Source organism: Gavialis gangeticus, unplaced genomic scaffold, assembly GCF_001723915.1.
Source record: "Gavialis gangeticus isolate Ggan-Ray unplaced genomic scaffold, GavGan_comp1, whole genome shotgun sequence".
NCBI lineage: Eukaryota > Metazoa > Chordata > Crocodylia > Gavialidae > Gavialis > Gavialis gangeticus.
Window position 1 is genome coordinate 5,000,695 of NW_017729003.1, and position 12,070 is coordinate 5,012,764.

Consider the following 12,070-nt stretch of genomic DNA (forward strand, 5'->3'; position numbering starts at 1 on the left):
GGGGGGGGGGGGGGAAGAGGGTGTGATGGCCAGAACCAAAGGGGTTAATGAGCAACTTATAACAAAAAAAGATTTGTTCCTTGAGAGCATCTAGCAATGGCATATAGTTAACATTAGCTAAGGCAAAGCTTGCAAGATTGTTTCCCACAGATGCATCCTGTCTGTCATAAGCATAACCTTAATGTTAAAATTAACTGTCTGTACCAATGATAAGACTAACATGGGCCCCAAGGAGTGGAAATAGAAAACAAAACTGCAAAATTCAGCTGATCTAACAGTTTTTGCTTAAAGGTAAGTAAAAATGACAAACCTGACCACAAGGTATAATTAACACATTTCAAAAAATTCCAAAAGGAAGTAACTAAGTGGGCTGAACTTCTGCGGGGAAAAATGCTAATCTAGACCCCAAAGTGATGTGGTGTAATTTACTTATTGGGTAAACCCAAGTTTAGGCAGTAACCTTTTATGATAATTTCTAACACCTTTTAACCCCATACGGTAACAGCTGTAGGGTAAGGTTGTGAGTGGCTCTAAAGCCAACAGATTAGCATAGGACAAGATATAAAGGAACACACACATCAGGTGACTGGTAGGAAGGACGGAACAGAATGGTCATTGCTGTTCCAAGCCTGGACTCCAGACTCCCAGTGTGAGCAAGGACCAGATCCTGACTGAGGGACCTTTCTGGTGCTCCCTCTGACATCACTGATCGGGGACGCCTGACTTCCCTGGATCAACTTGATGTGTACCTGGCACTCAGGGACTATCAAAAAGTTCCCACTTGGTTGGCAACTTATTGTCAATTTGTCTGTCTGTTTTTATTATCACTGCTAATTTTTAAATTTTATTGCTATTTTGTCAGTTTATTAGCTTAACCTTTTTATTAACTGTTATACATGTAAACCATATTTTGCTGCTGAAACATATTTTTGTTGCTATTTTGCTGTTACAAGTAAAATTTATCCTTAATGTTATAAGTGAAACTTGTCTTTACTTCACTCCCAACTCCGCCTCCTTGATCCTGAACCAAACAGCCCTGTGGCTGATACAGTTGCAGCATCCAGTCAACCTGCAACTAAATTGATATACTCACAGTGCCCAGTTGGCCTGTGACAGTGGGGGGGGGAGGCCAGTGGAACTGGAGGCAGCAGCAGCAGGGCAAGCTTCTCCCCCACCACCCCAGCTCCTGAGATGAGGCAGCAGCAGTGCGTAGGGCGGTGGGTGGTGGCACTCCATCCCTGCCTGCCCCGCCCCCCATCATTCTTGACAGGCAATTCTCTAGTGTATATATATACAAAGCTGCAAAAAAGGCTTTTGTGAGTATTCACTAATGATACATATGCATTTACATACATATATTCCTTCCTTAGATCTAATTGCAATAACATTTTTCATTTTACTTTACATTTTACTTTACTTACTTTAGAACACCTTGTGACAATGATTACTCATACAGGTAGTTATGTTACAACAATTCATGGAAGGTAAAATGAGACATTTACTGCTTAAAAACTGTAGCATGTCATAGCTCATATAGCTTGCACAGTTGATATGACTTTCATTTGTTGTTCTCCTGAATTTGAAGTATTTAATTCTGTTTTAATATGAATTAATGAGTTCATTAAAATTAAGGTGATACTGTAGAAAATTCTATGATGGAATATCTACTTCAGGATGCTTCCCAACAAGTTATTGCCATATTCCTAAACACAAACCTAGCAATGGCACCTGAAAACATCAAGCAGCATCAAATCACTCCAGTCATTCTCATACCATACTCATTCTCTAGCCATGACCAATGCCCAATGCCCAATGCCCAATGCTTCAGTTGAAGGTGGGGAACCATATACACAACACAATAAAACCACAGAAACCAAATTATGAATTCATTCAATGGGAGAAAATATCTCTTTGACTAGAGCAGAAAGACCAGAAAAGATCTGAAGCATGGAATTAATTGCTAAGCACCTTCCATATGACTTACCCATCCATCCATCCATCTATATAATATATATATTAGTAAAGACAACATTAAAGAAAGAATCCATAACCTGCTTCTCTAGATTGGGCACAAAGAATGCAAAAACAAGAGAGCAGATTATTCAGAGCTCAATACCAAGGCGAGGCATTGCCTTACACTCCAGGGCCATGAGCTGTGCCCCATGCCTCCTTGAGCTGGTCCCACATGTCTTTATGGGCCATGTCCTCCACCTGCCACCTGTCCTACCAGGCAATATCCTCTGTCTGGCACATCCATCTGTTGCTCCTCCATGGCTGTTACCACCCAGTACAGAAGAAGGGTCTGATCTTGGATCCTCCCCCTGCAGAGGTGATACAACCCTAGGGTGCTGGCTGTGGGTGGGGGTGACCCCAAGACTGCATCCCAGCTGCCAAGTGTGGCCTCTCCCCAACATGCAGCTGCAGGGCCTGCAGAGACATGCAGAAGAAGCTGTCTGAAAGAGTTTTCAACATTTCTGAAATAAGATGCTCTGTACCAGGAGCTGTGCAGTGGCCGGCCTCAGATTTGGGTTCAGACATGCATGGGTGCCCAGGGCCAATGGTAAGTTAGGCAGGCAGCCTAGGTCCAGACAGCCACCAGCCAAGCCCCCAGCCTGTCTCAGTCCCCTGAGGGCAGCAGGCCACTGGGCGCTGGTCATGGGCAGCCTGACTCCTCTACTCCATTCCCTGGCCAACACAGGCCAGGCTCCTGGCAGCATCTGCCACCATGGCTCCAGATCCCACTGCTTCCCTTTCTCCTCCTGCAAGTCAGCCTGTTTCCCATGCTGCTGCCTACTCCATGGAGCCCGGCGTCAGGGAGTGTGGGACTCTCAGACTGGGATGATAAGTTGCCCTCACTCCCACCCTCCATGCAGGGGACCTCTGGGGAGGCACCCCAGGCCAGCCTCCCTACCCCCTGTGGTGGTGCTGCACCACAAGCATGCCCCTGCTCTGTCCCCCAGGCACTATGAGAGGAGCTGTTTGTGTAGACCAAGGGGTGCCCAATCCACTATGTCCTGCTGCCTGCCAGAAGCCATATAGGACCAAAACTTCACCTGTTCCTGAGGCAGATTATTATAGGTATAGCACATTGCTCTTGGAACCATGAAGACAGAATCAAGTTTCAACAGTAATTCTAATAACTAGAAACAAGAATAACCATGGCAAATTTCAACTTTAACTGTGTTCAGTCACAAATGTTATACTGATGAGGGAATATTATTGACATGAAAATATTACTAGCTTGTCTTTTCAATATCTGTTCTTTACAAAAGTTTAATGTAGTAGTATATAAATATGGTGGGGTTGGTGACTGAAATGTAACTAGTATACAGATGTGTAAGTCTGCCAATAAAATTTTGGTTATATTTTTAACACATTTTACAAACATACAAATGAAAACAGTAACACAGAAGATGTAGTTACACAAGCAATTACATCACGCTCTTGTTTCCACACCCTCTCAGATATCTTTGATTTGTCCAGCTTTAAATATTATTGGCTGGATAACTATGGGGGGAAAAAAAAACTACTGTTTTTTTCTAAGGCACAGATGTTTTTAAAAAAATTAAAGAGAAAAACATACTCCCATTTAGATGAATTCAGTTATTTCCTATTTTAGTCTTTTTGGCCTGGCTGTCTCTGAACTTGGCGGCAATAAGCACTGCAGATACTGATCCTCCTGAGACTGAGCATATTAGGATTGGCACATTTTTAAATGGGCACAGCTTCAACTCTCCTCCAAGTCTATTTCTGTTTCCCAGCTTTCATATTACACTTCAGCACTCTAAAGCTTAACTGCTAGCAAGCCCATGTTGGGAATCACTGAATTCATAGAGATTTTTTGATTTGCATTTGAATCATCATCATACTGTGCATATACATTATTTACGGAAAAAATCCAAACTGAATTTTAAAATATATGTTCTGTCTTGCTCAATATATAAATATATATATATATAAACAGAATTCTTGAATAAATAATAGCTATGGAGTCAGAAAAGTGTGATCATCTAAACATTTGTGTGATTTTCTAGACTATACAGTGTGTGTGTATACCTACACACACACACACACACACGGAGAACATATATAAAGTTAAGGTTTTACATCTGAGACTTTACAGGCAACAAGCTTCCATTCCACAAAAATACAGTTTTTTAAAAGACACAGTCATTCAAAAAAATACTATTTCTTCTCAGCTCTTCATTTTGGTTCTCCTACTTGCACTTAACCTGGTTTCAAAGCAACATATGGGAAGTGCATCAATACCATTAATAAACAGGATTTGTATGCCTACCTCCTGTATTTCCCTTTGTACATCCACCCTTTAATGGGTGGATGAGTATAAATCATTTCTGTATGGATTTAATTCAGTTTAAAGTATGGGAAGTCTTGTTACCTATGCACCAGATTAATGCACCAGATTAATGGGATTTAATACAGTTTAAAGTGTGTGAAGACATGTTACGTATGCTCCAGGTTTTGTCTGCATCTTAAACAAAGCTTAAACTTAAACTTAAAGCTTAAACTTAAATAATCCTGTCACAGGGCACTAAGATGCCTGCTCCTTTAAGGGCAGAAACTGCCTAGAGAGAGGGCCCTAGCAGCCAGGCAGAAACATAACCTGGCTGCAAGGCTGTATGTAACATCCTCCAGGTAAGGGCAGGAGCTTAAGGGGATGGTTTGGAGGCTTCTGGTCCTGGGCATGATCTAAAACTGCACCCTGCTGGGAGTGGGAGGCCTGGTGGGGCTCTCAGTGGTCCAGGTGTCCCCAGGAAATACCAGACCAGTTACCACCCCAGGGCACTTTAACCCCAGCTCCCACAACCAGGTGGGTTACCCCATAGTAGGGCCAAGAAGGTGGACCCAGGTTAGGGAGTGGGATAGAGGCTCAGAAGTCTGACTCAAAACACCCTCAACTGGTCAATGCTGGGGCCAGGACCAGAAGGGTCAACAGGGCCAGGAGCCCACCTCGAGGGATGCCCAGAGCTGATGGCCTGGGGTTTCCAACTGGCCTTGGAGGTGAGGCCTGGGCCTGTGTGGCCAAAGGTCCCAAGGGGGCCATGCCCAAGAGGGAGAAGAGTTCAGGGAGCTAGAAAGCCCAGAATCAGGGCGGAGTAGGTCACCTCATTGGAGGGATCCAGTTGGGGTCTGGATTGGAGGATTCTAGGGGCCCAGTGTATGGCCAGTGATGTTAAGAACTGTGGATGCCATTTGCGAGGTGTGGGGCATGACAAAGGGGTAGTTTTGGAGTCACAAACCTAGCCCATAAGGCTTCAGGGATTTGTAAGGCACTTCCTGAGTGTACAACCCAATAAAGGGGTCCAGCAACCTGCAGGGTTTAGGGAAGCCCATCAGGACTGTGACTGAGCAGCAACTTGAGGGCACCCTCCCAATCCATCATTTATCAAAACATGGCAGACAAGGTTCGTAGGCGCCCATATGGCAGAGCTGGCATGGTCATGGTGTCCTAAGGACACTACAGCCATCCCAGGGGTGGCTGTATTATGACAAATCCCTATCTGATTAAAAAGAATGAGAATCATTAGAATCTACAGCAGGCTGCATAAGAAACAGAAACTATAACATACAGATCAAAAGGCCTTTAATTATCATGTATATCTAAACTCCTAAATGGAAAGACTTGGGAAACAGTATTTTTTATCTGGAGGAATGGAATTTCCTAAAGTGAAAGGTTGAAATATTCTCTGCAAGTAGTATCCCCATCAAAAGAAAAGCCTTATAGAAACAGGCTCTAAGACCTAAGCAAATGAATTGCTACCTTGGAAGTAAGCAGAGAACCCCAAGAGAAAGACTGGGGTGGGAGAGGTGCAGTGAGAGTGATCAGTAAAAATAGCTATGGCCCAGAGGTCAGAAAGTCTAGGGAGAAAGTCAAGGTTGCCAAAAGTCAAAATTAGTTAGATCTTGTAAACAAAATTAAAACAAATAATAAAACATTCTTCAACCACATGAAAGAAAACAAGAAATATAGCTGCCATGCAACAAGGCTATGATTGAGATTTAAAGTTAACATAAGTATGGCCTTATTTTGCTTCAGTTTTCAGCAAAGACAATGATAGTAGTCAGGGGAAACCAACTGAAGCCCGTAAAATAAATTCACATGAACTTACATAGACCAACAAACGTTATATTTAGGGACCTACTTAAGTTGAAGTGAGACTTATTTTGCAGCCTACTCGCAGCATACAGAGCTGATTTCACAGGCATTTTGTGGTGGCCCCGCCCCTTGCTGCTTATTGGTGGAGAGCGCCTTCACTATGTCTCCCTTCCTATCAATTTTCTTGGTTGATTTAGCAGGAAATTGTGGCCAATGCCAGATTTCCAAGAGAATGGGGCAATTGCAGACACCTCTGTTTTTCGTGGTTTCCATAAAATCCATGGAACCACAATTTAGGTAGGTCTTTAATTATATCATAGGGTTATATATATATTATACACACACTGCTAATGCCAACGTGGACTAGAGTCAGTGACATATTGGTGAATTTCATCACATATCTTTCATGATATAATACCAGGTTCCTTATCTTGTCTAAGCCCTTTTCCTATCATGCATACAACCCAGCCCAACAATAAGATGTTTGAAGAACTTGTATAAAGCTATGCAGAAGGAAAAAGGTTAAAGCATCACATTACATATGTTTTTCTTATATATATTTGATACCTGTTCCAGCATTAAAATGTAGATATTTACAAACAACATTTGTTTCAACAAAATGAAATTATAAAATCCAATTTGAATGACTTCTCATCTGCTTCAAATCTGCACAGAAGGAACTTCACAAAGATAAGGACATATCGTCATTCTGAAAATGAAACTGCCATCCAAAGTTACATTAGTGTTGTTCATTCTCCTTTGTAGAAACGAGCACATAATTCAGCTGAAATAGTCAACTCCTAGAGGAGAAACACTATAAAATTTTCTTTATTCTCCACAGCAATGTCTGCATGAGCAAGATAGTGAAGAATTATGGTACGCATGAACCTTAAGCAACCTTCCTATTGATGATATTTAATTACCTGCCAGGCACTATGGCAGTTCTAACCTTTAAAAAAATTCACTGATCCTTTGGACTCATGGTGGACATAGTTTGCTTTCAAGTTTCACAAAGATATGAAGGACAAGAATCTTTAGACACCAAATGTTTTAAACCTGGCAAAAGCATTGAGTTCATGTAACTAATAATACTTAATAGTTATCAAACAATGGATTGCCAGCTAACCAATACATTCAATCATACTTTCTTCAAAGATCTCAGATTTAGATGTATAATATTGGTAAGTAATATGTTTCACTGAGGATAAATATGAAAGTAGTGCTTCACTCTTGACTCATTATACTGTAACTAAGGAAGTAACAGCTATCAAGAGATGTCTGTGATATTTGCCCATATATTTGCATTCCTGGATCCATTTCATTCCATTTCCTTTTTTTCATTCATGTTCCTGTTGTTTCATTAAAGCCAAGGATCACAAAAGATTTAAGTTACATAAGCAAAACAGGCTGGTCAACAGAACAATTCCTGCCAGTGTCCTGTCGGTTAGATTACAGATAGAACACAGGGAATCTGAACTCTTCATCATACAGTCAATGAAAATACCACATGCATAACTTCACTGTGGCAGGGCATCTCTGGGTACCTGCTTGTAGCAGGCCCTGTGGTGCCTGCCACTCAAGGGGCCTGAGTAAACAGCAGAGGCAGCCAGCAGGTGGCTTCACTCCCCAGTCAGGAGTCACATGGCTAGCAAGAGACTGCCTGATTGGGGAAGAGGGCTCAGCTGCTAGCATAAAACCAGGCTTGGGCAGTAAAGCCAGGCAGCAGTTCCTGCAACCCACTGGAGGCAGAACATTGCCTGATTGGAGCTGCTGCTCAGAAACATGCAGTGGACAGGTAGGAACTATGGGGATGGTAGGAGGAGGTTCCTGGTCCTGGGGCATGACCTAAAACTATACCCTGCTGGAGTTGGATGATTGGTAGGGCTGCTTGAGGCAGGGCAGTTTCCAGGAAATACCACACCTGTGCCTCCCCAGTGAAGGGTGAGCATGCAGCACCAGAAAGCCTCAGCTCCTGCTGGCTTGTGGGTTAGCCATGAAGGGAAAAGGCTAGTGGAGCACACCCCAACAGAATATCACACAGGCCCAGGCCCACCATGTGGGGCGTAAGTCAGGGTCCAAGTAAGTCAACAGGTGCCTAAGGCCCAAGGGGTATAATGCACCAAAGGGTCCAGGTATGTTGACACATGCCTGAAGCCTGCATAGCCATAGGCTGAGTTAGGGGGGCCCAGGTAAGTAGTCAGATACCTGAGGCCCAGAGGCCCCAGAGAGGGGGCATTATAGGGATCCAGCATCAGTATAGAGAAGGGCGTAAGACAGTCTGAAGGGCTGCACAAGATGCTGACTAGGCTAGCCACACTTGGCAGTAGTGTAGAGTAGGGCCTGAAGATGGTCCAAAGGGCTGCACAGAAGCTGTTAGAGTTACAGTTAGAGTAGGGGGTCCCAGTGATGGGCATGCATTAGAGGTCTAAGCATGCGTTAAAGGCCCAGGCATGTCTGAAGATGCCCGAGGCCTACTTTAGGCCAGAGGCCAGAGTGACCCAGTAAGGGGCAGAGGGAGTAGTTGAAATTATGAATGCCATCTGCAAGGCATGGGACATGGTATAAGGGGAGGTAAAGAGCCATGTAATATGCCCCTGGCATCAGGCTTTCAAATGGGCAGCCTCCTGCTTAAAAATAAGCAAATTATTATTTACATCAAGGCATGGCAGATGAATGTAGGTGAGTAGACTTCCCAGAAAGGGAGGTGGGCCAGCCAAGTGCCCAGCCCTGATAGCGACCCTGTTACATTTACCCTATATTGTTGCTTCTACAGTGAAACCAAAAATAAAACAATAAAAACAAAAACAGTGGCATACTGTTTTATGAACCTCAGTAACCAACACTGCCTCCAGACAATTGCATCAGCTCTGAGCACCAAAATAGCCCCACAATATGCCAACCTTTTTATGGGCAATTTAGAGGAAGAATTCCTCAAGAATTGCACTGAATTATTTTTAGATATGTGGGGAGCTGGAGGAAAAGCAAGGGCAACATTGGACCCCTGCTAAACCAAAAGGGAGAACTGATGACTCATGTCCAGGAAAAGTCAACTTGCTAAATGGGTACTTTGCATCAGTCTTTCACAAGTCCCATGGGACGCACCTGCCCAAAAGCGAGGGTGGTTCCTTGCCCTCCATCAATGCTGACCTTGTGAAGGAACAGCTTGAGAGGCTGGACACCTTCAAGTCAGCCAGCCCTGACAATTTACACCCCAGAGTACTCAAAGAGCTGGCTAGCATCATAGCTCAGCCCCTGGCATGGATCTTTGAAAACTCCTGGCACTCTGGCATAGTGCCCGAAGACTGGAAGAAGGCCAGTGTGGTGCCTATCTTCAAGAAAGGGAAGAAAGTGAATCCAGCAACCTACAGGCCCATCAGTCTGACCTCTATCCTGGGGAAGGTCTTCGAAAAAATCATCAAGGAGGCCATTCTTAATCGACTGGCCAAAGGCAACATCCTGAGAGATAGCCAGCATGGGTTTGCTGCAGGTAGGTCATGCTTGAGCAATTTCATTTCCTTTTATGACCAGGTGACTTATCACCTGGACAAGGGGGAAGAGATTGATGACATATATCTTGACTTTAAAAAAGCCTTCGATCTGGTATCCCATGATGACCATTTGGCAAAACTGGCCAACTGCGGCCTCGTATCCACCATGATCCACTGGCTGGGGAATTGGCTCCGTGGTCGGACCCAGAGGGTGGTGGTTGATGGAAGTCAATCATCATGGTGCCCTGTGACCAGTGGGGTCCCACAAGGCTCTGTCCTTGGACCTATTTTGTTCAACCTCTTCATTAATGATGTGGACATTGGAATCAGAAGCAGACTGGCCAAGTTCGCCAATGATACCAAACTTTGGGGTAAAGCATCCATACCTGAGGACAGGGGGGTAATCCAGGTTGACCTTGACACATTCAGTAAATGGGCAGATGAAAACCTGATGTTGTTTAACACCGAAAAATGCAAGGTTCTCCACCTTGGGAGGAAAAACCTGCAGCATGTCTATAGGCTTGGCAGTACTACGCTGACTAGCACTATGGACGAGAGCGACTTGGGGGTCAGGATTGACCACAAGATGAACATAAGCCTTCAATGTGATGCTGCAGCCAGTAAAGTGAGCAAAAAGCTGGCTTGCATCCATAGATGCTTGTCAAGCAAATCCCAGGATGTCATTCTCCCATTGTACTCGGCCTTGGTGAGACTGCAGTTTTGGGCTCCACAATTCAAAAAAGGATGTGGAGAAGCTTGAGAAAGTCCAGAGGAGAGCCACGTACATGATCAGAGGTCAGGAAAACAGACCTTATGATGAGAGGATGAGAGCCATGGGACTTTTCAGCCTGGAAAAGCTCAGGCTCAGGTGTGACCTGATGGCCACTTATAAGTTTATAAGGGGTGTTCACCAGGACCTGGGGGAACGTTTGTTCACCAGAGTGCCCCAAAGGATTACAAGGTCGAATGGTTATAAACTCCTGCAAGACCGTTTTAGGTTGGACATAAGGAAGAACTTTTTTACTGTCCGAGCCCCCAAGGTCTGAAATGGCCTGCCACTGGAAGTGGTTCAAGCAGCTATTTTGAATGCCTTCAAGAGAAACCTGGATGTTTTTCTTGCTGGGATCCTATGACCCCAGCTGACTTCCTGCCCGTGGGGCACGGGCTGGATTTGATGATCTTCCAAGGTCCCTTCCAGCTCTAATGTCTATGAAATCAAATCCAAGCTATTCCTAAAATTTATAGATGACAGCATGATTTGGACTGAAAACCTGCAATTCCTGATTGATTTGCTATCAAAAATTCAATATTTATCATCCCTCTCTTGAATACTCCAGCAACAACATTTCCTTTTAAGACACTATGATCAATATCCAGAATTCTGAAATACAAAGCACCATCTACAAGAAACCCATGGACCAACCTACATATCTACACAGAACCAGCAATCACTGTAAACACACCAAGAGAGCTGTCATATACAGCGAAGTCTTCTGATGCCGAATTTGCACCGAAGAGAACACCCATGATAGTGACCTCTCAAATCTCAAAAGGGCTTTCACTCAACAAGAACACTCCTCCAGAGAGATAGATCACACTTTTGAAAGACCCACCTGGATACCACGTGAAGAATTGCTGCAATACAAAAAGAAAATACCTATGAATTGTACGCCATTAGTTATGACATACCATCCTTCTCTAGGACCTATATGGAAAATCTGCAAACAACTGCAACCCATATGTAACAGGGCTAGGCCTTATTACTATAGGTGTAAGGGAGCCTCAACAGCACCACACCCTGGGAGCACTTCCCCACACCCATCCCAGACCTAGAAGGACTCACAGAAGGCTGAGAACCCAGGTCCAGGGATGTAGAGAGCCTCTCAGTGAGGGAGCTAACCCAGATGTGAAACGAAGAGCCAGGCACATGGACCAGCAATGGAGAGAACAAAAGACACTGAAAACAGCCTCAGGGGCTGTACTGGCAGGGAGCAGGGCTGCCTGGAGGCTGGGGTTACCAGGAGGGGCTGAGAGCAAGGCTTCTCTTCTATTTGTTTGTTTGCCCAAGCCTGGGAGGCTCTTCAAAGCCTCTGAAAGATGACTGAAAGATCAGAAGGTGAAGCTGGGAAAAGCCTAGCCTAGCCAGCTGGAAGCAGAAAGCTATTAAGGAGCTAAGTGGCAGTTTATTTAACTTTGCTGGTTTGTTTTGCATTTCTTACAAGCCCTAGGTGGCCTTGTGGTGTTATCTACCAGCTCTGCTGCAGCAGAGGCAAGGGCCTTGAACAATAAGTCCTTATCCAAAGTCAGTAGCAAAAGTAAAAGTGATTGCCTGCTTTAGAAGGTGGACTGGAGTTAATGACCATGGGGGTTCCTTTCTAGTCCAATATATCTAGTTTTTGTTGACTTTGCAAATTGAATATCATTTGTCACATCCCTAGTTCTTTTTATTTTATTTTTTATTTTA